The sequence below is a fragment of the Osmia lignaria genome, chromosome 6, assembly GCF_051020975.1.
Source record: "Osmia lignaria lignaria isolate PbOS001 chromosome 6, iyOsmLign1, whole genome shotgun sequence".
NCBI lineage: Eukaryota > Metazoa > Arthropoda > Insecta > Hymenoptera > Megachilidae > Osmia > Osmia lignaria.
The window spans coordinates 7659687-7674171 of NC_135037.1; the positions used below are offsets into that span (position 1 = coordinate 7659687).

Consider the following 14485-nt stretch of genomic DNA (forward strand, 5'->3'; position numbering starts at 1 on the left):
GAACGCAAAGGTCTGCCAAATAGAGCGGTTCCCTTGCAGCTTCTAATACGGCCATATTTTTCACCCTTTTTCTTTTCTTTATCGTGCCAAGATGATCCTCATAGATATCCATTGATTAGGCGTCTTAATTAAGGGAAATTAGTAAGATGATAAATTCGTTGAATTTTCTATTTTTGCTATTCTTCATATTTTTTTTGGATATATACTTTTATAGTGTTTAAAACGAACAATCACGACTCGATCGGCGTTAATTGATTTTTCCCAGGGAGTCGATTTCGAAGCGGCTCGAATCCGTGGAATTTACGGCGAAGCAGCATCGTTTCTTTCGTGATTAAGAAACCGTCGGCTTACACCGGCTACACGGGTGTACAGTCCTCGTAAAGGAGCACGGCGAGGTACCAGGCCCTGAAGACTTTGGCCTGCAACAAAAACAGGCCCAGCGAACCGCTGTAAAGTTGTCTCGGATACAGGGATGCATCTACCGTTCTTGTTTCACTCGTTCTCCTTCAACTTGGACATGAAAATCTTAATTATCCATCGAACCATCAAAAGTACGATAGATTAGTAAATGATACTTAGACTCGGTCAAACTAGTTACCCGCTGTTCCTAAGATTGAGCATACTATATGATATATTCGAACAAATCACGATGATCAAACATCGGAAGCAATTTGAAAAGTCAAGAATCGAAGCGGGTGGCAGAAGCGTAAACGAGAGGATCCAACTAACTCTCTGGTCACGCGCGGCAGCTGTAATCACGTCAGCAAGGTACCCAAGCTTCGTTGATTGGACCTTCCAACGGGTCCTCCGTTTCTCCCTCTTCCTCTTTTCTCTTCCGTTCAAACAATCTACTCCTAGCGGTCATCCCGTTTCTCCGATCTTCAGGGTCCAGGTTCTAGTTGAACGCTTGCTCACCAACAGGCTTCATTCCGCTTCTGTCGTTTCGCCCCTCGTCCTGTTCCTTTTTTCTTACGTTCCTGTTCCGTTTCGGCCGTGTCCCTGTGTGGAAGCCGTCGCGCACAAATGAGGTTGTCGCGTCAGCGCGTGCGTCCACGCCGCAGCGGGCCCACCAGACGAAGCGGGGTCCGCGATGTCCGATGGGGCCCGGGACGAGTTTTTTCTCCCTCTCGCGCTCGACTCGCTCGACATTTCTTCGTTTTGTCATTTCGCTGCTTCGCCGCTGCCGCTGCTGCCCGATGCCCGCCGCGGCTCCCCGTCTTCGCTCGATCATTGTTCTCGGAAGCGACCTGCGCGCTGGATCGTGTTGGAGATTCTATATGTTCATCGGTATCTTTATCGTCGGAGGGATGACGATAGAGAATGATTTTTATTTTTCAAAACCGAAGGTAGTTATGGTAGTTATGGACGTTTCGGATTAATTTTGAAAATTTCGGTATCAGAATTTAGATGTTATTTTTATAACCCGTATTCAAGATAGACATCATGGTCGCTTGGAAATCATTGTTCCCGGCCACAATAACGCGTCGAAACGATCAGTCAGCGATTTCACGGCTGCTTCGTAGCCGGAGGAACGCCGAAAAGTCGTAAATTGCTGGTAAAAAGCAGGCTTTGGATGCGTGAATATCACGAATACCGAGCGGATACCGAATACGGTGGTGCGTTACGACTTTATGACGGTCCACCATAAAACGCGGATGTAGTACAAGCTGAGTAGTCCCTGTAGGTGTAACGTTTACACGGACGCCGATGAAGAGCGAGTAGGAAAGGCGTGCAAGAGGAGGAGCCGGCGAACAACTTTATTATTTTCGGGATGTTACGACACCGGTCGAAGTTCCCGAAACCAGTCGAGAAAAGGTCGGTAATAATGTAACGCCGGTCTCTGTTGGGCAACGAAATCATTGTTATCCGTTTTTACGCCTGTTCGTTGTCTGTTTTGGGTGTTGGGTAACTTTGAAATAAAAATTGCTCGAGAAGAAACATGGAGACTGAGGTCGACAAAATTCCTCCGTGTAAGTGGATGACTTTTAAAGCATTCTTCTTATGTTTTACGGTGTCCACTAACGTAGGCGATCGAGCTTGAACAAATAGAATAATTCTACTTTCACGATGCCTATCATGCAGCCAGACTGAAGTCTAAATAGGCTGTTATTAATCTTCAGAGACAGGAGGATTATAATTTTAGATTGCCTATCGGGGCAGGTGAAAGTATCAGAGAATCGTTGTTGCACTTTAAATGTTCTATGCATTATTATACTTTGAAGCTAGGTACATTCTATTCAATAATCACTATTGCTACTTTGTACAGAATAATTTCAACGGAAATCTGAATTTATAGTATTTCGAGGAAAATGAAAAAGATTTTTAATCAGTCATCGGATTGGTTAAAAATAATAACACGTAATTAGTGTCTATAAATTATTGGTTAAATACAAGGTAGATCGGTAGAATTTGCTCAGCTCGAGGACAGGAAGATCAAACGCGAGCGACTTGCCTGCAAATTGGTTAAATTGCCGCGTTACGTTCCCCAGCTCGATTCTCTGTAACCGATCAGCTTTTTACCGAACCGATCCTCACCGTCATAAGAAAGACATTGTACTCTCCTCTTTGTATCCCCGACGTATTCGCTCTGGATGGCCATCGAATTATCCTCGTACAAAGTTGTTCTTCATCTTCGGTAGACTGGTTCGCGGACGTGTCGCCCTCAGCATCCCTCGTTTCTACCAACGCGAGTACACCCTCTCGTTGTCTACCACTGGCAATTATTAAATTCTTGCGTAAACGCGGTTTGCCCGAGGTGGAGGTTAACTGGATGAAGCAGTTACGCTTGCGTGCCGTGTACTGCGATTCGAAATTGCACACGAAAGGATGCCGCTGGAATTTCAGACGTTTGTCGAAAGGGTGGTGAACGCGTTCCTAGAGAAGTGGAAGCTTGTTTGGAAATTTTGTATACAGAGAAAGGTAACTTGTTAAACATCAATTGCAAAGTACTCGCTTCTAAGCCTGCCTATTTATCAAACATTGAAATGGACATCGAATTGAAATCACTGTTAGTTGAGAGTACTAATTAAAAGTAAAAAAAAGATTAGAAATTTATAAATATAAGAGATGGTAAGTGAGGGGGAGGTAACCAACGAGGATTAGAAGCAAAGCTGAAGAGAGTATTCGAAAGCAAGATGGAGCCTCATTACCAGCACGCAGCTGCTTCCAAGCTAATAAGCCGTCACAGCTTCTGTGCAAACGCGTCCCGATGCAAATGTTGCTCATTCGAGCCACTCTTCCCATCCCTATGAAACCGGGAAGAATGGGAATGGCTGCTGCTGGTAGAGGAAGGAGAGAACAGAGATGCCAGCTTCCCAGCGAAAAGGCTCAGGTAACACGGTGGGCCCACTCTCGGAGGGACTTTTACGAGCTAGTCGGTCCCGAGGATCGACGAGATCTTGCTGGTCGATCGAGCGAGCGTATCTTCGATCGATGTCCCCATCGACGCGACGCGACGGTGCGGGACACTCGATCCTCTCTCGCGGTATTGTTTCCTGACCACGCGGTAAATTGGGATAAACGTCCAGGTGAAAGTATCACAGGTAGATTAGAGATTCCTCTTGTTCGGATCGCGTTCAAGATTAATCCAGTGGATTTTTCTATTTCCATCGTCAAATTCTAGTATGTCGTATTTTCCCAATTGAAAATCTAACTGCCCGGCTCGATTTCCCGTCCGATGATCTACTTTTCCCGCGACACCCACGCTCGCGTCGTTGAATCGACAGACGAGAGGATGGAAGCGTAACGGAGGCGTAGGAGGCACGCGTTATCCCGAAAGTTTAGTGGCTGACGCGAGGCAGCACGAAACCGGTAGTAAAGTTATTCAAAGGGCAGGGAGGCGTCCGGACGACGAGGAGGACGAGGACGATGGAGATGAGAGAAGAAAGGGAGCGAGAAGGAGGGAGAAGAAAGGCGGCCGGGTATCCGAGTACCCGAACCGATCTTCACAGATAAGGGCAGAAGGTGTAACTTACTAGGCCCCGTTGTATACCTCGATACATCCTGGCCCTTTTATATATCCTTCCTCTCCCCGCGTTACATGCCCTTCTCTGTATTCCCGCTTCTGCCTGCCTCCTTCAACCCTCTTCCTCTCCTCTCCTCTCTTCCTCTTTCTCATTCGCCTCGCGACTATTATGTAGGCTTGTAAACCTCTCGGATATGTATATAGAACGCGTATATGGGTGTGTACGTGACGTGGAAACGCAGAGCAGCCTGAACGTAGAGGTTGCACGCCGATCGAGCAACGTATAAGAAGCTCCGAAATATGCTGCCACATGCCGGCCGGTTCCACGAACACAAAATAAAGACAATGGACGAGCGTCTTTGGCCCTCAGCGCTTTTAGGTCGCGGTTCGAACGTCCCTTCACAAGCTGTGCCCGATACTATACAGTACAGTGGCTTTTTAGGTAAAATAGTCGGAGTGGCAATTTGATATTGACAGAAGTTGACATTGTCCCTTTTAATTTGGCAATAATTTACTTTGTGACCTTAAAAATATATATAGAAATTTATTGATAAATTGAATTATTTAGATAATTCTACTTTTTAGTAAGAAAAATTCAAGAAGGACGTCCACGAAGTGTTCGAGCTTCTTTAATGAAGACATTTATTCCGAGCATCCCCCAGCTCCTCTGTAAATTGACTCGATAATTTATAAATTGTTAGGAGTGCGTTGTTCAATTACCATTGATACGATGTTCAAAGAGAAGAGCAGAGAAGGGAATGTTCGAACGATCGCGTGATCGAGAGTATTCCATCGGTGCTCTGGTACAGAGGCTGAAAGTATAATACATACGAACGTGATTTTCGAGGATCTTCCAGGGCAGAATGAATCGTAACAGCCTCACCGTACGACGTTTCGTGTTCTTCCTTTGCACGGACAGATCTTCGAAGGAGCCAAAACAGCTCGTTCGAGATTTAACGCCTCAATTACAAATTCATCGCCGGAGGGAACAGTTCGGTCCGGTGATGGGATGAAGACGATTTCAACCGCCACGGAACACGAACACTGCCGAATATATTGAACACCTTGCAACAGTTTAAAGCCCATCCCTGTGTATCTCGTACATTTTGCGCTTCCTCCTGACAGCCGGAGCGCCGTAAAACATTCCAACGAAACAATAATAAATGGCCCTACGAGTATTGCCTTGCAGGACAACAACCTCAGCTTTTATCTTCGAAAGAATTTTAATAAAAATACTGGTAGACGAGATTCGAGCTGAAGGCGTTTTTAAATGTAACTTAACAAAATTTGTAAGTCAAGTTCGAAGGGTTTAGGAAGCGATTAGAAGCAAAGTCACGAGCGCAGCTTTAGCCACCCTCTTCCAAAGGCTCCATCGAGATTACGATCTGATGCGCTCTCACAATTTGCATGGGGTGTAGGTTTTCGGGATTAGAAACGCACACAGGATCGCGAACGAGCGTTTTTCGTGAACCGAAACCGGCCGTAGCCGAGCAAAGTCGCCGGGTATATAGGTGTACAGGAACGAATTCACGGTTCTGCTTAATACTCTTTTGCTAAGGCGATTTATCCCCAACGCCTCGATCGGCGCGAAGCAAGAAAACAACAGGACGAACATGGGCCCAGTCCTGGCCTGGTACAAGACCACGCGAAACGAACGCGTTCTTCGTTATGTTCGAAATGGCTCTCCTGGGATCTAGGTGTGGCTTTTTCGTGTTACACGATGCAAGTCCGTTTTCGAACTCGTTCGATCGAAAATTATTACTGGACCAATGATTTATTTAAACTCTTTCCTCCCCTTTCCACCCGATTCGCCTTAAACGATGTCGCGAAATACGCCATCTAAGGATTCCACGGATCACCTGCGGTTTAATTAGCAAAAAAGTCCAAGCGGATCCTAGGGTCCAGCTACCGGGGTTGCCCAACAATTAAGGGAACAGATGGCAAGGTTGACGCTCGTTACACGCGTCCCCCTCCCCCCCCCGACCGGATCACACGATGGATCTTGGCAAAGCGAGCATCTGCCGAAATAACGACTTAATTTGACGGAGACTCGCTTAGTCCGCAGCCAAGGTGGCGGATCGGAGGTTTCTTAGAAGCCAGCAGCTTCTCTGTTTCCGTGCGCCATTGCCTCGCCGTTCCTGAGTCACTCTTCTCTGGTCAGCTACCGAGCTCCTTTCAGAAATTCGAGATTAAAATCTCAGGCTCCGCGTTCTGACGTGCGCCAAGTCAAGGACACGGAACAGCACGTGAACCATCATCCGACGCCCATTAATTTCTCTGGCTGATTTCGTTACAGGCTACCGGGACGCGTCTTCTTACAACTTTCTTGCCACTGGATTATGTTGTTCTCTATCGGTGCCTTACTCGTCTATCATAAATTTACGGTTTCGACAAATATGCCTTGCAGGGTGTAGGAAGATGTTCGATTTGAAATTTTCGGAAGGGCACCGAAGTGGCGTCAGGTGTTGGTCGGGAAAAAAAGTTTGAACCTCGATGGAGAACTACACGGAAGAAGGCAATTTTCATTCGTCGAACATATTCTTCGATTCTAGTTCTCCATGCCACTGGCTCTGTAATTTTAGTTCCGCTTTCTTTTTTAACGGGAAACGATGTGACTAATCTGTTTTTCTGTTTCTGTTTCAGGTGAGTATCCTGTGCTTTCTGTTTACCGTTTCTTACGTTAGAGGAAATAAGGTTTGGTGAGTAGAGAATAGAGAATTTAAAAAAATTTCGTTAAAAATAATTGAAATCTTAATTATCATCTATAAAGGAATATGTCCTTTTCCTCTGCTTCATCTGCAAGTTGTTAAATCTTCCTACTTCATTATCCAAGTACTGTTTGAAACAATTTGCATTAATATTCTACTCTAGCCATAACAATTTACACATCAGCATCGAAGGCGCAAGCGAGCACACAGCAGTGTCTATCTATCCTCCTACCATACAACCTACACAATTTACAAACCATCGACGTTCTAAACTCTCCTGTCCGTCTTCATTGCCACAAGGACTCTCTGTGCATACAGCGGTACAGCCAGAAGTCCTGACGTTTCTCCGCGCGCGTAATCGCCGCCGCGCACGCATCCCGACGATAATCCTTTATCGCTAAAGAGCCGGAGAATCGTAGGCAGATACGAATGCGATTTTCAGAACCTGTTATGGTCGTTCCGGAGCCCTCCAAGGTGGTCTACAATTGCAGTAATAACTCAATTATCCTCTCTCGGGCTTCGTACCCGCCTATCTGCCTCTTTTACTCTCAAATCTCTCACTCGACCCCTTCGACTTCGCCCCTCTGCATTCATCCTCGTTCCTCATTCCAGCCAGTTCCGTTTACCCTCTCGTTCTTCCCGTCGCATCGGTCTGCGGTTTCTTCCTGCTTTTATCTCGATCCCCTGCCAGCCAGCCCCACTAGCCCTTCGTAATAATCCCCTCGATCCCATCACGATCTTTCCATCCACATATTATTAAGGGCTGGGCTGCGAGCACACAGCGCGGCAGGACCAGAAATCGGCTTCATTGCCCGTGGATTCGTATCGAAATCGTACAATTAGTTCGAACGATTGCCCGCCGACGATCGCTTCTCTTTCTCTCTCGTTGCTCGCGGCTTCCACGTCTCCGCATACGCTGTTTTTTTAATTAAATCACCGCGAGGCTACGTGCGATCGCAAGAGAGATCTGAGAGTTTCAAAGAATTCAACCCTGTTCGATTTTCCACGAAATCATGAAAATTTCAACGAATTACCAAGCACTGCCGGTAATCATCAATAAATGAACATCTATGGTTGGGTTCGTAAATCGAGTTAGTCAGATTTGAACGTATCACGTTGATATCCTATGCCAGGAATGTCAGGAAATGCAAGGTATACGGCACAAAGAGACCACTTTTGAACATCGTCATCCCCTTAGAGAGTGGAGCAGCAACGTTTCGACATTCCATCGGCTAAGCAGCGATGCAAAGGCATCAACTCCGCGGTCCATTCTAAAGTACAGCGCTAATCGGGAATATCTCAAGCTCAGCTGGTCGTTCTCCATAAATCACGCGAATCCCCGTCGTCAAGGATCTGACGCGTTCGCCGGATTCGCGGACGTCGCTCCGGATATAAAAGCTTGCTCCGAAAACGCATACCGAAAGAGATCGGAGAAAGACACCGTGGAAAACATGAAAGGACACGGGACGAGAGAGAATAAAGAGGGAGCGAAAGGGTGGGTATGTGTGTACGACAGCGTGCCGGAGGCAGCACGGTCCAGTCTAGAAGGGTTAAGCCAAAGCCCCATCGATCATGGGATCCGGCCGGTCCACGATCCCATGACTCTGACCATAAAGCCCTGTAAGAGTGCCGCGCGGCGAGAGAAAGAAGCCGGTACGGAAAGGAGAGAGAAATCGCGTGCCACGGTGAAATGAATAAAGACGGTGATAGATCGAGAGAAGGAGACGGCGGACCCCATAACCGTGAACTCTGCACGCCGTGGCTTTATGGCGGTACGGCGACGTGGAATTACCCCCGTCGTAAGCAGGTATATACTTAAATCTCGCGCTCCATGCACGTAAGTCGCGAACGAAATTGCGCACGACCGATCGAGATTGTGGAAAAGCCACCTCGACGAACGAGCCGTCGCCAACCACCATTCGGGTGTGGCGTGATTTACCATTGGGGGTCCGCTTTTATGCGAGCCGAGCTTTTTCATGGGTTCGCGTGCAACCACTTTGAGACAGATACCTCTTGACTCGAGGTGAAATATTTAGTTGCCGTAGCGACAGCAATTTGCTTGTTTATGGGAAATCGCGACGTGTCTCTTCGTTCGTTCCCTCGGCAAGTTCCTTCACCAGGGGCGAAACAGAGGGGACGATGGGAATGGAAAAGATATTAATACAACAGCTTCAGAATATGGAAAATTTGAAATTAACGAGAATTAATTAAATAAAAAGAATTTTTTCACAATCGTTAAGGAAACGGATAAGCTTTTGAGTTTTCCGTTTTCAGCAAATTTCCTCCTCCAAAGGTGCACCCTTAATTAAATTATTTAACTAATGAAGAAATACAATGAGTTACATTGTTGCGGTAACGACTGCTTTTATAAAGATACTTCTGTTCGTTACGCTTGTTACGCTTTAATCTTCTCAACGAGTGATGCTTGTAATGGATTACATCTTAATTAGTTGGGGACGAACAGTCTTCGTAAATTGTGATAATACAATGTTTCCTTATCATCATTTGCAATTGTAACGATATTTTAATTTGAATAATATGAAAAGGAAGTATTTCGATGCAATCACAAACTTCCTTACTTTGCTCTTGATGAATATTTTTCGTTTAATTACTTAACTAATTAGAGAATGAAATTGTAATAAATTCTGTTCGATGTGTGCATAAAAATTCCAGGCCTTTTAAGAATTCTTTGCTTATTAACTGTTAAAGAGGATTTAATTACGTTCAATGCCAGACTGTTCTCATCAAGGTGTTATAGCTATGCATAAAACCTAACTTCATTTTTATGCAATTTTATGGGAACATATTAATTTTGCACGGCAACTGTTTTATTCTTATGCACAATTGTATATTTTCAATTTGAATACCATGTTTCTGCGATGCATAGTCATTAATATTGTTAACGAAGAAATTCATTTATTCATCTGCAATAAATAAATTCTATAAATTTCCGTATGATGAATGAGTTCTTTATAATATAATAATCCAATGGTTCACACTATTTTCAAAATTGACAGAACAATTCACACCATCATTTCTCCATATCACCATATAAACTTGCAGACATACGTTACGCCAAAATCATTTTCTCAGTCCCTAAATCGTCCAAACAAGAATCGTTTAAAAAAAAAATTATCGATCCTTCCATTAATAAGAAACGAAGATAACAGATCTTCTTTCAAAGTTACAACTTGGGCGACAATAAAATTGCAATTAAACATGATCTCGAGCCGATATCTCATCCGAAGGCCGCCAAACGTCTTATCGGCGCTTATCAGCATCAGCTCGCATGCTCGCGATTTTCAGTAACTCGCGGCGAGTTAATTGAACATCGAGACCGAAGGTCGGAGGCGAGAAAGCGATGACGCGACGATTTTTCCGAGTCCGTTTTAATCTCGGTGCACGACCGACCACGATAAGACCGATGCAAATTTAACGACGCCCCATTAAGGGAGACATCACCTTGAGGCGCCTTAATGACAGTCCTTAAATCCTGAGGATCAGCAAACCGTTTCGCGTTATCTGCACGCAGAGGGACGAGATCGTTTAAACCGATCGTCCTGCTGGCGATAACATCGGATCCTGATTCGTCCTTTTAATTATTCTCCCTTTCTTCGTTTTATTTATTTTCTACCCTGACTGCATTTAGGATCGCGAATACACGATGCCGAATAATGAATTACCAGTCTCCACGAGGATGCAGGATACTCGGCGGTGTAATTTCTCTTCTATAAAAGAAATCTAATTCCCTGTATTCTTATAAGACTTTAAAACTCTGTTGCTTTCCGTGCCGGGTTCACCGGTAGTTTTCGTGTGGGAATGCAAAATAAGGGGAGCCAACAAAGGTCTGAGAACGGGTATCTTCCTGGTGAATAATACTGGATAGAAGTATACTGGAAGAATACATTTATTATTTCGAGGATTCAATTTTAAATTACCCAGGTCACGGAAACGATCGTGGCGCGAACGAAGACGTATTACAGGAAGCTGGCACGTGATGATAAATACGTCCCTTATTATTACACGCCTGATAAATAAAATCCCTCCGATGCATTCCAAACAACATTTCAAACATATCCATCGGAGCGTTGGTCGATCAGAAACGATTTCCTTGCGTAAGCATAATTTAAATGACGGTGTGTACGATGAAACCCTTAATAAATAGCAAGTTTCTCCATGAGCGCGTGCAGCACGGCCGCCACCCTCTCCAATCAGGCATCGGACACGATCGTGTCGGAGGTAGTCGTCCAACCTACCTACATCTTCCTTCCTTCCTTCCTTTCCTCGATTCCTTGTGCTCGTTCGCCCTCGGCCTGCTCCTTCCCTTGCCAAAGCAATCTTCCATCCCCGGAGTAAGACATTGAGGCACCTGCTAGAGTCCAGCTCAATCAGCGAGTATAGCGTGGCGGAGAAGAGGCTGAAGAAGGTAGTGGGAGAGCTTGCACGGTATACTGAGAGAACTGTATCCGGACGGGGCAGGGGCCCTCGACCGACTGGGTGGTCCTACCGCTTCAGTTGTGTTCCGACGCGCTTCAAGCCAACACTACGAACACTATTTCGATCCGAGCGGTGTCGTTGTCCAGCTAACCGTGCTCCAATCGCAATAGTCTTACCGGTTTCCACGGATCTTTACACGCTTTTCCACGTTACCCGGTTACAATCTTGAGAAACTCTTCGGGGTTTCGCGATTCCAGGAACTAGTAAAGGTAGCTTAGTAGTTCGGTGTCTAAACAACCTTGTACACTTTGATAGCTTCGAATCTGTACGTACTCTTCAAGGTTTCAAGCTTCGGACTTGAAGAAGAAGAATCGGATGGGAATTTATCGGTGATGGTGGAAATTGAGAAGAAATGATCTGTCAAATTGATCGTCTCGGATGAAGTTTTCTACCTGTTCAACGTTTATTGGATAGTTTGGTGCTCGCGGAGGAGTGAAGTGAAACGATTCGATCGGTAGGTGCGAAGGAAGGAGGAAGGTATAAGGGACGATAACGACAAGGTGGCACGGGGCTGTAATCAAATGCAGGTTTATTTAGAACGGACGCTTTGATAAAGTGGTTAGTGCGAAAGCGTGGATCGAGCCAATCATACCTGATTGCCTGGACGTGAGTTGTGCGAGCCGAAAGAAAGATAGAGGGAGAGAGAAAGAGGTTGAAAAGGCGTGAAAGAGAGAAGACAAGGGAAAAAGACAAGATAGAGAGAGTCGAAGGAACATCGGACCTCTCCTCGTGGACGTTCGAGATGAAGACGTCCGCTGGTGCTGATGTTGCAGCCACGTGATTTGTAGATCGCCTCTCGATTTCTCTATTCGATAAACTCTGTTTTGATCGGCCATCACGCTGATACGTTACTTATTGCCTGTTAGAGACGATCAGTGCTTCCGTTCGAACGTGGATGGAGTTGAAAACTCGAAGACAACCCTTTTAACGGGGAGCAGGGGTGAGTTTTAATAAGTTTCTAGATCCTGATGATTTCGAGGTGATGAGAATTTCTAAAAATAATAAACTACCGAAAGTGTGACAGGTGAATTTTCTAAACGAAAGTTGACGAGAATTCGAGCACTTAATACTTCTATAGCTGAGAGTGTCTCTGCTCGTTAAATAGATAAAATCTTTGCTTCTCAATTAACAATTATCCAGCTTAATTCTCTAAAACGACATTTACATCTTGTTACACTTATCTACTATTAGCTATGCAAATTGATACTACCATAATGTGTAATTTCCATAATATTCGAAGGTACCCTCTTTCACCTGTGATTCCAGCTGTATTACATCCATTGAATTAATGTGCAGATAAGATATTCTCGATTTTGATCATTTTCTAAAGTAAATGGAAGCTTTAAATCTTCCAAATTTCAATCACCCACTTATCAATAATCTTCATCGTTTATTAATGATATCGATTCTGAAACCCTTTCGAAACGAACCACAACTCATCCATTCGATCCGTCAGTTTCCAATGGAAGATACATACATACGCAAGGCGCTCCGTTACGTGGAACAATTTTCTTCACGGAATTTCCCGGACGTTGTTCGTGGTCCGCGGTCCCGAAGAAGACTCGTCGTTCGCTTTCTGGCGAGGTTCTCGGGGCCCAGGTATGCGCACCGACCGTGGGCCCCATTCAGAGTTTTTTCTTATTCTTTCGAGCGGTAGTTTCACCGGGGGACCGGCGCGGCGCGGCGCGGACGCGGCCAGGTTCTGCCCACGAGACGCCTAATTCCTGTTTCCTATTCTCGCCGTTTCCACGTTGCCCCAGCCTCTGGCGGCCGTCTACCCGAAAGGGACGAGAAGCCTAGGCTTTCTCGAATTCGAACCGACCCGCTTGCCGAGAATATCTCTATTATTGTCATGGAGATCAGCAACGGTCCCCGAGAACGGGTCGTGACGAATTTCACGACGAAAACCGTCGGTTTTCAGCTGAACACGAATGGGAAATCATCCTAGGTGATCTGCATTTCCGTAAAACGAAAGGTGAGGTTTTCTTTTATCGAGAAAAATAGGGAAATAATGGACGAACGGGCAGTGACGAATGGTTTAGAAGTGAAATTTGAATGATTCGATGCTTACACTCGAATGGTTTTGTTTTTTAATTAGGCAATAGGAAGATTTTTGTTGAATTATTGAAAATTTTTCAACAAAATGTTACGTTTCTTTTCGATGACAGATTAAAATGTAGAGTTGATCTCCCTCGGGAGGAACCATTCGTACGTTCCAATCGTGTGTACATAAGCATGAACATAATGCTGAAGAACCAGTTCCCTCGTTTCATTGCGTTCGTTGTCCGATAATGACGCATAGCGAGGCGGGTAAAAACGCGTGCGAAAGGCAACGCACAAGCAAACAGCGAGCTTTTCTCTCGTTTACTTCGAGATCAGAATTTTCTCCTCGAAAAGTCGGACACAATCCAATTTGTTCGTGTCACATGGTTCGATGACATAAAAGTATAATAAAACACTATTTATGGGATATTTAATACGAAACTCTACCAAAGAATAAATTATAGTATCTTAATAACTATACCAAGCCGAACAGTTAGCAAGGCAAATATCCTCAAAGCTAATTACAGTTATCAGTTTCCCGTTGGTTATTAAAAGCAAAATATAATTCGAATAAGACCCGAGCGTTAATTAACAAAGCAGAAACCGGAACAATTATCGAGGCACGATAATACCAAGTCTGGCCAGAATCGATCTTCAAATTCATACATATATTCATTCGCTATCGCGTTTATGCAAACGCGTCCATCGGTCTACACAATCTTTCTTACAGATCGATCTAGAATCCTGTACGCGATAAAATCGATGACTTAATAACCCGGCTCTAATAACATCGAGGAAATAAGAAGAAAAAAGGAAAGGAAATGAAAAAAAAGGGATGATGCTGCTTCTCTCAGCGCGGATCCAACGCATCAATCTCGCCCGAACATTGTAATTCGGGACGACGTCGGCTGTAAAATGGCAAATAACTGTATTAACAACGGTGGTAATCGTTCGGATACGTAACGAGAGAGGTTCGAGATCGCAGGTAATTCGAAGTAACGTCCCTTTAATGAAATTACATCCTATTTGCATCGGTAATACGGTGGGCCGAGGTAGAATCGTCTGTGCCCGAATAAAAATTCATTAATTTCCTGATCGGAGAGCCGGACGCGCTTCGATATCATTCCGGTTTCAAAGCTCACCCCTTTATCCCGAGCGAAAAATAAAGGAAAAACGAGAGAAAAGGGGAACGAGTTTCGCGAATGGTGATCGATCTCTCGAGAGTATTCGAGAGCATGTACCAACGAGTTACCTGTTGCCACATGTTAATCGC

General features: G+C 44.9%; 1 protein-coding gene across 2 annotated transcripts in view; it reads left to right on the forward strand.

The window, feature by feature from the left end:
- The window catches only part of ci (transcriptional activator cubitus interruptus), an 86784-nt gene that overhangs the window by 30581 nt on the left and 41718 nt on the right, over positions 1–14485 (forward strand). The window contains exon 1 of one of the 2 annotated variants that reach the window (XM_076688889.1): positions 10870–12109. The exons of the other annotated variant lie outside the window; for it this stretch is intronic. The gene's annotated coding sequence lies outside the window, so the exon portion shown is untranslated. Of the gene's footprint in view, positions 1–10869; positions 12110–14485 lie in introns of those variants that run through there. 2 annotated transcript variants of the gene reach the window in all.